The sequence below is a fragment of the Heterodontus francisci genome, chromosome 18, assembly GCF_036365525.1.
Source record: "Heterodontus francisci isolate sHetFra1 chromosome 18, sHetFra1.hap1, whole genome shotgun sequence".
Taxonomy (NCBI): Eukaryota; Metazoa; Chordata; class Chondrichthyes; order Heterodontiformes; family Heterodontidae; genus Heterodontus; species Heterodontus francisci.
The window spans coordinates 85,242,673-85,253,889 of record NC_090388.1 but is presented as its reverse complement, the minus strand read 5'-3'; the positions used below and the strand labels follow the sequence as shown (position 1 = coordinate 85,253,889).

Below are 11,217 nucleotides of genomic sequence, written 5' to 3'. Positions count from 1 at the left end.
ACTAGTTTCATTACTTGGCATCCGGAAACACTGGTCCCCCTGCCAGGATCGGTCTCGAGGAGCCCTGAAATAACACCCTGAGAGATTTGCTGCAATCTGATGAATCCTGCATAACCTTATCCTGCAAAAAGACAACCCTTGGAACCACCAATGGAGGAAGATGTAGAGCCACAGGAACAAGAAGTACAACAGATCACTGAGGAATAACAAGGGCCACTAACCACAATAGCTGACAGAACTGTATGCCAGCAGATTACCAAAGATTACTTTGGTCGAAAAACCCCTTCCACCCCTTTACCAACCTTCCCCCTACCATTAGACCCAGCCCTTCCAATGACTTCACCAACCCTCCCTCTATCATCAGACTCAGTCCGTCCTCCTACACAGGGATATTTCAATCTCATCACATGATATAGTAAACAAACATGCCAGCAGTAGGAGCCTTGTGCTAATTGTGCATCACTTGTTTAATTATATGTAGGTGGAGGGTATTACTTCAGCACTTATAAGAAGTCACTTACTGAAACTGGTGGAGGTTTTGAGTGAGCAGCTACGTGTTTGTAATTCTTTATACTTTGTACAATAAATGTGAAACTGAGTAAAGATAGGCTCCAGAATCATCCTTCCACAACAAGCCTCATGGAATTTAACAGCTTGACCTCATCAGATAATCAAAGTCCCAGTGTGTACTTGGAAAATATTCCCTGCTGTGGCTAGGATCAGGCTTGGTACAAAAAAGATACTGATATCTTCATCAACCAGAGTGTGCAGATCACCCTCTTTGCCATCTGGCAGATCAGGAAACAGCAGAGAATGAAAAGCCTTTTGCCAGGTGAAATGACTGGAGTAAGATCCAAGCATGAGATTCAGTTAAGCTGAGCACCAGAGAAAAGCTTTGCTAGACAGGAACAAGACTTTATCTCTGACCCATCGACCTTGCTAGTGAGGAATTATTTATAGAACACATAGTTGCTTAGAAGTATAGAACTTGAGCATTGTTGAAAAAGAGAGATGCTGTCGAAGTTTTTCATCTTGCACTCATCGGGACAGATGCAAGAATGCCAAATTTCAAAGGGAGCAACAATTTATACTGCATGAGAAAAGGGGTGCTGATTAGTTGCAAGTTGAATCTGATTGGTTGCGAGTTGAATCTGATTAGTCGAGGTATTGCCATGGAGAATGCACCAGGGAACTATTGTCCCCTACAATATTGTTTAATTCAAAAAAGGCACAAAGACTGGACTTGTTCCTTTTGCTGCAAAGGCCAGGTCCCTGTTTATGAATATATGTAGCTTCTAGCAAGTGTACGTGAGCCACGTTGTGAACCTGACTGATAATCTTAAATTGGTTGTTAGTGTAATTCTTAGTACACTCGGGATTGTTCAGCAAGTGCTGACCAATCGCGGAATCACATCTAACATTAGACATTGTGTTCTGAGTTTTGTAAATACGGGCTGGTTGAGTCCCGTCAGTACTCTGCCTGTTACAAACAGCTGAAGGGACGTGCTGTTTGATATCATCTTTCAGTGGTTCAGATGTACGGCCTACATGCCTGGCACTGCACTGGCACTAGAATTCATATACCATATTATTCATTTGTGTGGTGGGCAGAATGTCCTTTTGGCTTAATGGCAGCATCTTGTTTGTGGAAAATACCACTCGTGTTGCTACTGCATAGTCGTGGTGTGAAATGGCTCACTTCATGTTGCTTACATGTTTGATATACCTTACCCTTCCAGGTTAATTTGAGGTAGACTGGGCACTTCTCAGATCCGAAAGTGGCAGCCTTAGGCGCAGCCATGAGTATGCGCGATAAACAGTGAGCAGTGATCTGATTGAGGTAGCCATTATCCTGCAGGATTGCTTTGATATACCCTATTTCGGCTTCAAGCTTGCACAGTGAGCAAATGGCTCGGGCTCTATTTACGAGATAACTGATAAGGTCAATCTTATAACGCATGGAGCTGTTGGAATCCCAATGCATATATTGAGCAGTGACGATAGGCTTGCGATGGATATTGGTAGAGAATCTATTCGTGGATTTCTGCACCAGCATATCGAGGAAAGGGAGCTCGTTGGACTGCTCCATTTCAGAAGTGAATTTGAGCGCATTGAAGTGTGTAAGGAAATTCTTACATGTAGCTGCAGATTCAAATATAGCAAATGTATCATCTTTGATTGGAAATATGCAAGGTGGAGGAGGTTAGGGGTCATTCCAACGAAAACGTGTTTCTCATGGAAACTGATGAAAATGTTTGCGAGAGCAGGCTTGATGGAGCATAGTCCTGCTCCTATTTCTTATGTTCTTGTGAGAGCTGGGCAGAGAGAGGATCCCATGGCAACACCATCTATTTGGCCATACATGGTGTCATTGAAGCTGAACTCAACTGTGTGACTTGCTGAGTCCTTAAATTCAATGAATACAGATTCAGAAAATGGCGGCTTGTCTAGGTTGCCATGATACAGTCACGTGGCGTAAATATCACAATGACTGGTAGATCGTATCAAACATAATGTCCCTTCATCTGTTTGCAATAGGCAGAGTACTTATCATACTCAACCAGAAGATAATATTTAACAATAGGTGTGATTCCGCAATTGAACAGCACTTGCTGAACAATTCTGAGTGTCCTACAAATTACACTAACAGCCAATTTAAAATTATCAGTCGGGCTCACAATGTGGTTCACGTACACTTGCTAGAAGCGACACATATTATACGCAGGGACCTGTCCTCTGCAGGAAAAAGGAACATGTTCTTGTTTTGCACTTTTTTGAATTAAACCATAACGTGGGGGACAATAGTTTCCCAGTGCATTCTCCATGGCAACTTCTCGACCAATCAGAGTCGACTTGCCAACCAGTCAGCACCCCTTTTCTCATGCAGTATAAATTGTTGCCCCTTTGAAAATTGTCATTCTTGCTTGTGTTCTGATGAGTGCAAGATGGGAAGCTTCGACAGCATGTCTCTTTATTCAGCAATACTTAGTTTTATTTATTATTTAGAGATACAGCACTAAAACAGGCCCACCGAGTCTGTGAGGACCAACAACCACCCATTCATACTAATCCTACATTGATCCCATATTCCCTACCACATCCCCACCTTCCCTCAATTCCCCTGTCACCCACCGACACTCGGGGCAATTTACAATGGCCAATTTACCTATCAACCTGCAAGTCTTTGGCTGTGAAAGGAAACCGGAGCACCCGGCGGAAACCCACACGGTCACAGGGAGAACTTACAAACTGCGCACAGGCAGTACCCAGAACTGAACCCGGTCACTGGAGCTGTGAAGCTGTGGTGCTAACCACTGTGCGACTGTGCCACCCCAAATATTACTTATAGTAACATTTGAGAAGACTGCTGTCTCCAGATACCACTTCATTTAGATTATGATTTGTTTCAGAAGATATAGATATTCTATGTAACTGTATCAGATTGTTGCAGGATAATTATTAATGCATGTACCAAAAAACAATAGATTTAGTGATATAAACATGTGAAAATGAAGGGCAGGAAAAGACCAGCTAGTCCATCAATCCTGCTCCACACTCACGATGCCTGGAACATCATGTCGAGACCCTTCCTACCCTTCACCTCTGCAGCCGATGTATCTCCTGGGAGAGGCAAAAAAGCAACACAAAAAAAAGGAAAATAAGGAAAAAAGAATATGGAAACAACCAGAATAATTCACGAAAATAAAAGCAAAATACTGTGGATGGTGGAAATTTGAAATAAAACTTTCTTTGAGGTAAAACTAATTCAATTCTTTGGACGCAAACAAGTGTCTATAGGAATTTGTCTAGTTTGAACTTAATTAAAGGAGATTCATAGGGATATACTCCTGATTTGGTGTAGTCCCTAAAAGTGGTTCAAGTCATAAATCACTTGATCATATTTTCTAAGGGTCTGTATCTCTTTACTTCCTGCCCATTCATGTATCTGTCCAGATACATCTTAGAAGACGCTATCGAGCCTGCTACCACCTCCGCTGGCAACGCGTTCCAGGCACCCACCACCCTCTGCGTAAAGAACTTTCCACACATATCCCCCCTAAACTTTTCCCCTCTCACTTTGAACTCGTGACCCCTAGCAATTGAATCCCCCACTCTGGGAAAAAGCTTCTTGCTATCCACCCTGTCTATACCTCTCATGATTTTGTACACCTCAATTAGGTCCCCCCTCAACCTCCGTCTTTCTAATGAAAATAATCCTAATCTACTCAACCTCTCTTCATAGCTAGCGCCCTCCATACCAGGCAACATCCTGGTGAACCTCCTCTGCACCCTCTCCAAAGCATCTACATCCTTTTGGTAATGTGGCGACCAGAACTGCACGCAGTCTTCCAAATGTGGCCGAACCAAAGTCTTATACAACTGTAACATGACCTGCCAACTCTTGTACTCAATACCCCGTCCGATGAAGGAAAGCATGCCGTATGCCTTCTTGACCACTCTATTGACCTGCGTTGCCACCTTCAAGGAACAATGGACCTGAACACCCAAATCTCTCTGTACATCAATTTTCCCCAGGACTTTTCCATTTATTGCATAGTTCACTCTTGAATTGGATCTTCCAAAATGCATCACCTTGCATTTGCCCGGATTGAACTCCATCTGCCATTTCTCTGCCCAACTCTCCAATCTATCTATATTTTCTGCTGTATTCTCTGACAGTCCCCTTCACCATCTGCTACTCCACCAATCTTAGTGTCGTCTGCAAACTTGCTAATCAGACCACCTATACTTTCCTCCAAATCATTTATGTATATCACAAACAACAGTGGTCCCAGCACGGATCCCTGTGGAACACCACTGGTCACACGTCTCCATTTTGAGAAACTCCCTTCCACTGCTACTCTCTGTCTCCTGTTGCCCAGCCAGTTCTTTATCCATCGAGCTAGTACACCCTGGACCCCATGCGACTTCACTTTCTCCATCAACCTACCATGGGGAACCTTATCAAACGCCTTACTGAAGTCCATGTATATGACATCTACAGCCCTTCCCTCATCAATCAACTTTGTCACTTCCTCAAAGAATTCTATTAAGTTGGTAAGACATGACCTTCCCTGCAGAAAACCATGCTGCCTATCACTTCTTCCATATGGGAATAGATCCTTTCCCTCAGTATCTTCTCCAGCAGCTTCCCTACCACTGACGTCAGGCTCACTGGTCTATAATTACCTGGATTATCCCTGCTACCCTTCTTAAACAAGGGGACAACATTAGCAATTCTCCAGTCCTCCGGGACCTCACCCGTGTTTAAGGATGCTGCAAAGATATCTGTTAAGGCCCCAGCTATTTCCTCTCTCGCTTCCCTCAGTAACCTGGGATAGATCCCATCCGGACCTGGGGACTTGTCCACCTTAATGCCTTTTAGAATACCCAACACTTCCTCCCTCCTTATGCCAACTTGACCTAGAGTAATCAAACATCTATCCCTAACCTCAACATCCGTCATGGCCCTCTCCTCGGTGAATACCGATGCAAAGTACTCGTTTAGAATCTCACCCATTTTCTCTGACTCCACGCATAACTTTCCTCCTTTGTCCTTGAGTGGGCCAATCCTTTCTCTAGTTACCCTCTTGCTCCTTATATATGAATAAAAGGCTTTGGGATTTTCCTTAACCCTGTTTGCTAAAGATATTTCATGACCCCTTTTAGCCCTCTTAATTCCTCGTTTCAGATTGGTCCTACATTCCCGATATTCTTCCAAAGCTTCGTCTTTCTTCAGCCGCCTAGACCTTATGTATGCTTCCTTTTTCCTCTTAGCTAGTTTCACAATTTCACCTGTCATCCACGGTTCCCTAATCTTGCCATTTCTATCCTTCATTTTCACAGGAACATGTCTCTCCTGCACGCTAATCAATCTCTCTTTAAAAGCCTCCCACATATCACATGTGGATTTATCTTCAAACAGCTGCTCCCAATCTACATTCCCCAGCTCCTGCCGAATTTTGGTATAGTTGGCCTTCCCCCAATTTAGCACTCTTCCTTTCGGACCACTCTCGTCTTTGTCCATGAGTATTCTAAAACTTACGGAATTGTGATCACTATTCCCAAAGTAGTCCCCTACTGAAACTTCAACCACCTGGCCGGGCTCATTCTTCAACACCAGGTCCAGTATGGCCCCTTCCCGAGTTGGACTATTTACATACTGCTCTGGAAAACCCTCCTGGATGCTCCTTACAAATTCTGTTCCATCTAGAACTCTAACACTAAGTGAATCCCAGTCAATGTTGGGAAAATTAAAATCTCCTATCACCACCACCCTGTTGCTCCTACATCTTTCCATAATCTGTTTACATATTTGTACCTCTATCTCACGCTCGCTGTTGGGAGGCCTGTAGTACAGCCCCAACATTGTTACCGCACCCTTCCTATTTTTGAGTTCTGCCCATATTGCCTCACTGCTCGAGTCCTCCATAGTGCCCTCCTTCAGCACAGCTGTGATATCCTCTTTGACCAGTAATGCAACTCCTCCACCCCTTTTACCTCCCTCTCTATCCCGCCTGAAGCATCGATATCCTGGGATATTTAATTTCCAATCGTGCCCTTCCCTCAACCAAGTCTCAGTAATAGCAATAACATCATACTCCCAGGTACTAATCCAAGCCCTAAGTTCATCTGCCTTACCTACTACACTTCCTGCATTAAAACAAATGCACCTCAGACCACCAGTCCCTTTGCGTTCATCATCTGCTCCCTGCCTACTCTTCCCCTTAGTCACGCTGACTTCATTATCTAGTTCCTTACAGGCTTTAGTTACTACCTCCTTACTGTCCACTGACCTCCTCATTTGGTTCCCATCCCCCTGCCACATTAGTTTAAACCCTCCCCAACAGCGTTAGCAAAAGCACCCCCAAGGACATTGGTTCCAGTCCGGCCCAGGTGTAGACCGTCCAATTTGTAATAGTCCCACCTCCCCCAGAACCGGTCCCAATGTCCCAAAAATCTGAACCCCTCCCTCCTGCACCATCTCTCAAGCCACGCATTCATCCTGACTATTTTTTCATTTCTACTCTGACTAGCACGTGGCACTGGTAGCAATCCTGAGATTACTACCTCTGAGGTCCTACTTTTTAACTTGGCTCCGAACTCCCTAAATTCTGCTTGTAGGACCTCATCCCGTTTTTTACCTATATCATTGGTGCCTATGTGCACAACGACAACTGGCTGTTCACCCTCCCCCTTCAGAATGTTCTGCAGCCGATCTGAGACATCCCTGACCCGTGCACCTGGGAGGCAACATACCATTCGGGAGTCTCGTTTTCGACCACAGAACCGCCTATCTACTCCCCTTACAACCGAATCCCCGATGACTGTAGCCCTTCCACTCTTTTTCCCGCCCTTCTGAACAGCAAAGCCAGCCACGGTGCCGTGAACCTGGCTACTGCTGCCTTCCCTTGGTGAGCCATCTCCCCCAACAGTATCCAAAACGGTATACCTGTTTTGGAGGGAGATGACCGCAGGGGACACCTGCGCTGCCTTCCTGCTCTTTCTCTGCCTTTTGGTCACCCATCTCCTTTCTCCCTCAGGAATCCTAATCTGCGGTGTGACCAATTCGCTAAACGTGCTATCCACGACCTCCTCAGCATCGCGGATGCTCCAAAGTGAGTCCATCCGCAGCTCCAGAGCCGTCATGCGGTCTAACAAGAGCTGCAGCTGGACACACTTCCTGCACGTGAAGGAGTCAGGGACATCAGCCGTGTCCCTGAGCTCCCACATTGAGCAAGAGGAGCATAACACGGGTCTGAGATCTCCTGCCATTTTTAATCTTAAGCTTAACTTAGTCTTAACTTAGATAAATGAAAAAGGAATTAAAAGTTTTTACCAATCACATGGAAAAAAAAAGAAAAAGAAAAAGCCTTACCTTATCTACATACCACCGAGTCCTTTTTTTTTGGTTAGAGGAGGAGGGCGGGTGGGAGACACTATAGGTGTAATGTCTCGGGTTCAGCCGCTGCCCAAATATATAGGACTTACTTACCCAGCTGCCACCTCACTCTCCCTGTCGCCGCTGCAAAATCAAAGAGAATTATAAGGACACACCGATTGGTCAGAATAGGGCGTAGTATTTCTTCTCCTGGTTAAACAGCCTGCTGAAACTCATTACCTTGGCTCCCACATAGGGAAGATACCAGCATGCGGTTAACTCCTGTTGAAGAGTAACCCTTGTATACATCAGGACAGGAGCAAAGAGATTTCGAGAGAGAAAATGAAAAAAAAAAATCAAATTCAATAAATGGCTTATTTCTGGTGAGGCTTGAAAGAACTAGGACTGTCTGGGTTAATTCAAATCACGGATAAACAGCAGGGAATCACCAGTTAATTACAAAAAAAAACTATCTGCAACAATGAGAATAACAAAAAGTCAGCACATTAGTGCAAGTCCTCAAAGCAATATCACACTATGGGCCCTCTGTAGATTTGGGCATTTTTAAAGGTATGCTCCTGTTTTTTAAAATCACACTATACTCACCTCTGTATATGAGTTTATGCTTCTACATACAACATAATGCTAGGACTCTGTCCAATAGTGTAATTTAACAGAGTGCACACAGTGCATATTTGAGAACAGCTGCATTGAAGTTTACACCATGGTTTGCACCATTACCTATCTTGTTTGGTGAAACTATCTGTGTCACAGCCTTGAGTCTGTAAATCTTTCATGATAAACTGTTCATATTTCTTTTGTAACACTCCTATTTAAGAAAGGAGGGAGACAGAAAGCAGGAAACTACAGGCCAGTTAGTCTAATATCTGTCATTGGAAAAATACTGGAATCCATTATTTAGGAAGGGGCAGCAGGACATTTAGAAAATCATAATACAATTAAGCAGAGTTAACATTGCTTTATTCAAGGGAAAAAGTGTTTGACAAATATATTAGAGTTCTTTGAGAACGTAATATGCAGGGTGGATAAAGAAGAGCCAGTAGATGTTTTTTTTTTGCTTTTTTTTTAGTGCATTTGGATTTCCAAAAGGCATTCAATAAGGTACCGCATAAAAGGTTAATGTACAAGATCAGAACTCATGATGTTGTGGGTAATATATCAGTATGGCTAACTAACAGAAAACAGAGTTGGGAGAAATGGGTCATTTTCAGGTTGGCAAACTATAACTAGTGGAGTGGGATCAGTGCTGGGGCCTCAACAATTTATAACCTATATTAATGATTTGAGTGAAGAGACGAAGTGTATTGTAGCCACATTTGCTGACGATACAAAGATAGGTGGAGGAGGATAGGTTCAGTGAATGGGCAAGAATTTGGCAGATAGAATACAATGTGGGAAGACATGAGGTTATCCAATTTGATAGGAAGAATAAAAAAACAAAATATTATTTACATGGAGAGAGATCACAGAATACTGCAGTACAAAGTGTGTCCTCGTATATGAAACACAAAACATGAACATGTCAATACAGCAAATAAATAGGAAGGCAAATGGAATGTGAGCCTTTACTGCAAAGAGTATGGAGTATAAAAATAGGGAATTCTTGCTGCAACTGTACAGGGCGTTGATGAGACCACACCTAGAGTACTGCGTACAGTTTTGGTCTCCTGATTTAAGGAGGGATATACTTGCATTGGAAGCAGTTCAGAGAAGGTTCACTAGGCTGATTCCTGGGATGACGGGGTTGGCTTATGAGGAAAGGTTGAGCAGGTTGGGATTTTACTCATTGGAGTTTAGAAGAATGAGAGGTGATCTTATTGAAACATATAAGATTCTGAGGAGGCTTGACAGGGTATATGCTGAGAGAATGGCCGGAGTTTTATGTCTGCTGGCAACTTTGGGGCGGCCGGGTCGGAAGCAGCCGAGAAAACCAAATCCATTCCGCACCACCCGCCTAATGGCATCACATGCTGGGCTGCCAATTAGTGGCCCCTCGGCATATTCGACACCCGTCAGGGCGGGCGCGGCTGGCTGCAGCAGTGGATTTGGGGGCGGGGCTAATATTAGCCCTTTAAAAATGCAGACAGCAGTGTAATGGAGCAGCCGCTGAGGGGAATGCAGCGGAGGAGGAGTTGTGAGTATAACTGCTGAGGTGACCAGCTGACTGGAAAGTAGTGAAGGAAGAGTGACGATGCCCAGGGGCAAGAAAGGAGCCAATATTTGCAGGTGAAATCCAGATTGATGGAGGGGAGAAGGTTTAGCACAGCCCCCAGATTCTCAGAGGAATCTCTGCAGGTCCTCCTCCAGGTGGTGGAGGCGAGGCGGGATATATTAATCAATGCTGATGGCCAAAGAAGGCTGGCAGAAGTGACCAAGAGGGCCTGGCTGGAGGTCCCCGAGGAGGTCAGCAGCCGCGGTGTGGTATGGAGGACATGGCTCCAGTGCCGCAGGCTGCTCAATGACCTGCTTCACTCTGCCCGGGTAAGGGGTACTCCCCAATAATCTCATTGTGAATGTGTCAGGAAAAGGTCAGTCTGTCCTAATGATGCAAGGTGGAAACCAGCAATGAGCAGTCCTTGCCTGCTGCATTGTATTGGGATGCAGGATGGGCAGGTCTGGGATGCTTGGTGATCCAATAGTGTTCAAATTGGGCACTGCATTGCAGTCACACTGAAATGCAACAACAAACCCAATGGGTGAGAGTGTGAGAGACCAAATCATATGTCTAAACTAGGTGTGCTTGTTTAAATAGGAGAAGAGGACTCACAATGCCTGAGAGAGGTCCCGGACCGGTGGTGACCAGGGTAAGCAGGCATACCTGACAAGTACTGAGGAGGATGCCTTGATGCTGGCAGGGGAGGACGGAGGACGTGCCATAGCAGATGGCGAGGTTGGCGGCCCTGGTTGTCAGAGTGAGTGACCCATAATGTTGTGGGAGGGTGTGGGGGAGGGGTGGTGTTGGGGGGGCAGTTGCAGTGGTGATTGTCTCATGCACTGAAGTGTGCTGATAAAAGTTGATTCACACAAATGTGATCAAACTGCAGTCAGGGACATGTGCTGCAATCTGTGGTGCTGATCAAACTGATCAATCTGATTTTCCCTGTAGGTGAAACACATCAGTGGCCAGGAGGGGTCTCGGGGGCTAACAGTCCCCCTCTGAGGATGAGGAGATCGCCTCAGAGGGTGTACCATCACATTATCACATCTCACCAAGAACCAGCGCAGAGATTTCCACCACAGTTGGGATTACTGTCTCCGTGGAAACTATGTCACTTACGGGTGTTAGCACTGCACAGTCGCCAGACCAGCCACCA

The 11,217-nt window shown here is 45.0% G+C and overlaps 1 long non-coding RNA gene across 1 annotated transcript; it reads right to left on the bottom strand.

Moving 5' to 3' along the window:
- Positions 1–3,564: 3,564 nt before the first annotated feature.
- LOC137379896 (uncharacterized) lies at positions 3,565–8,577 on the bottom strand. The gene is made up of 3 exons (XR_010976932.1): positions 8,489–8,577; positions 7,880–8,026; positions 3,565–3,621 (listed from the first exon to the last, which is right to left on the bottom strand). It is a non-coding gene; the product is annotated as an uncharacterized lncRNA (long non-coding RNA).
- Positions 8,578–11,217: the final 2,640 nt, after the last annotated feature.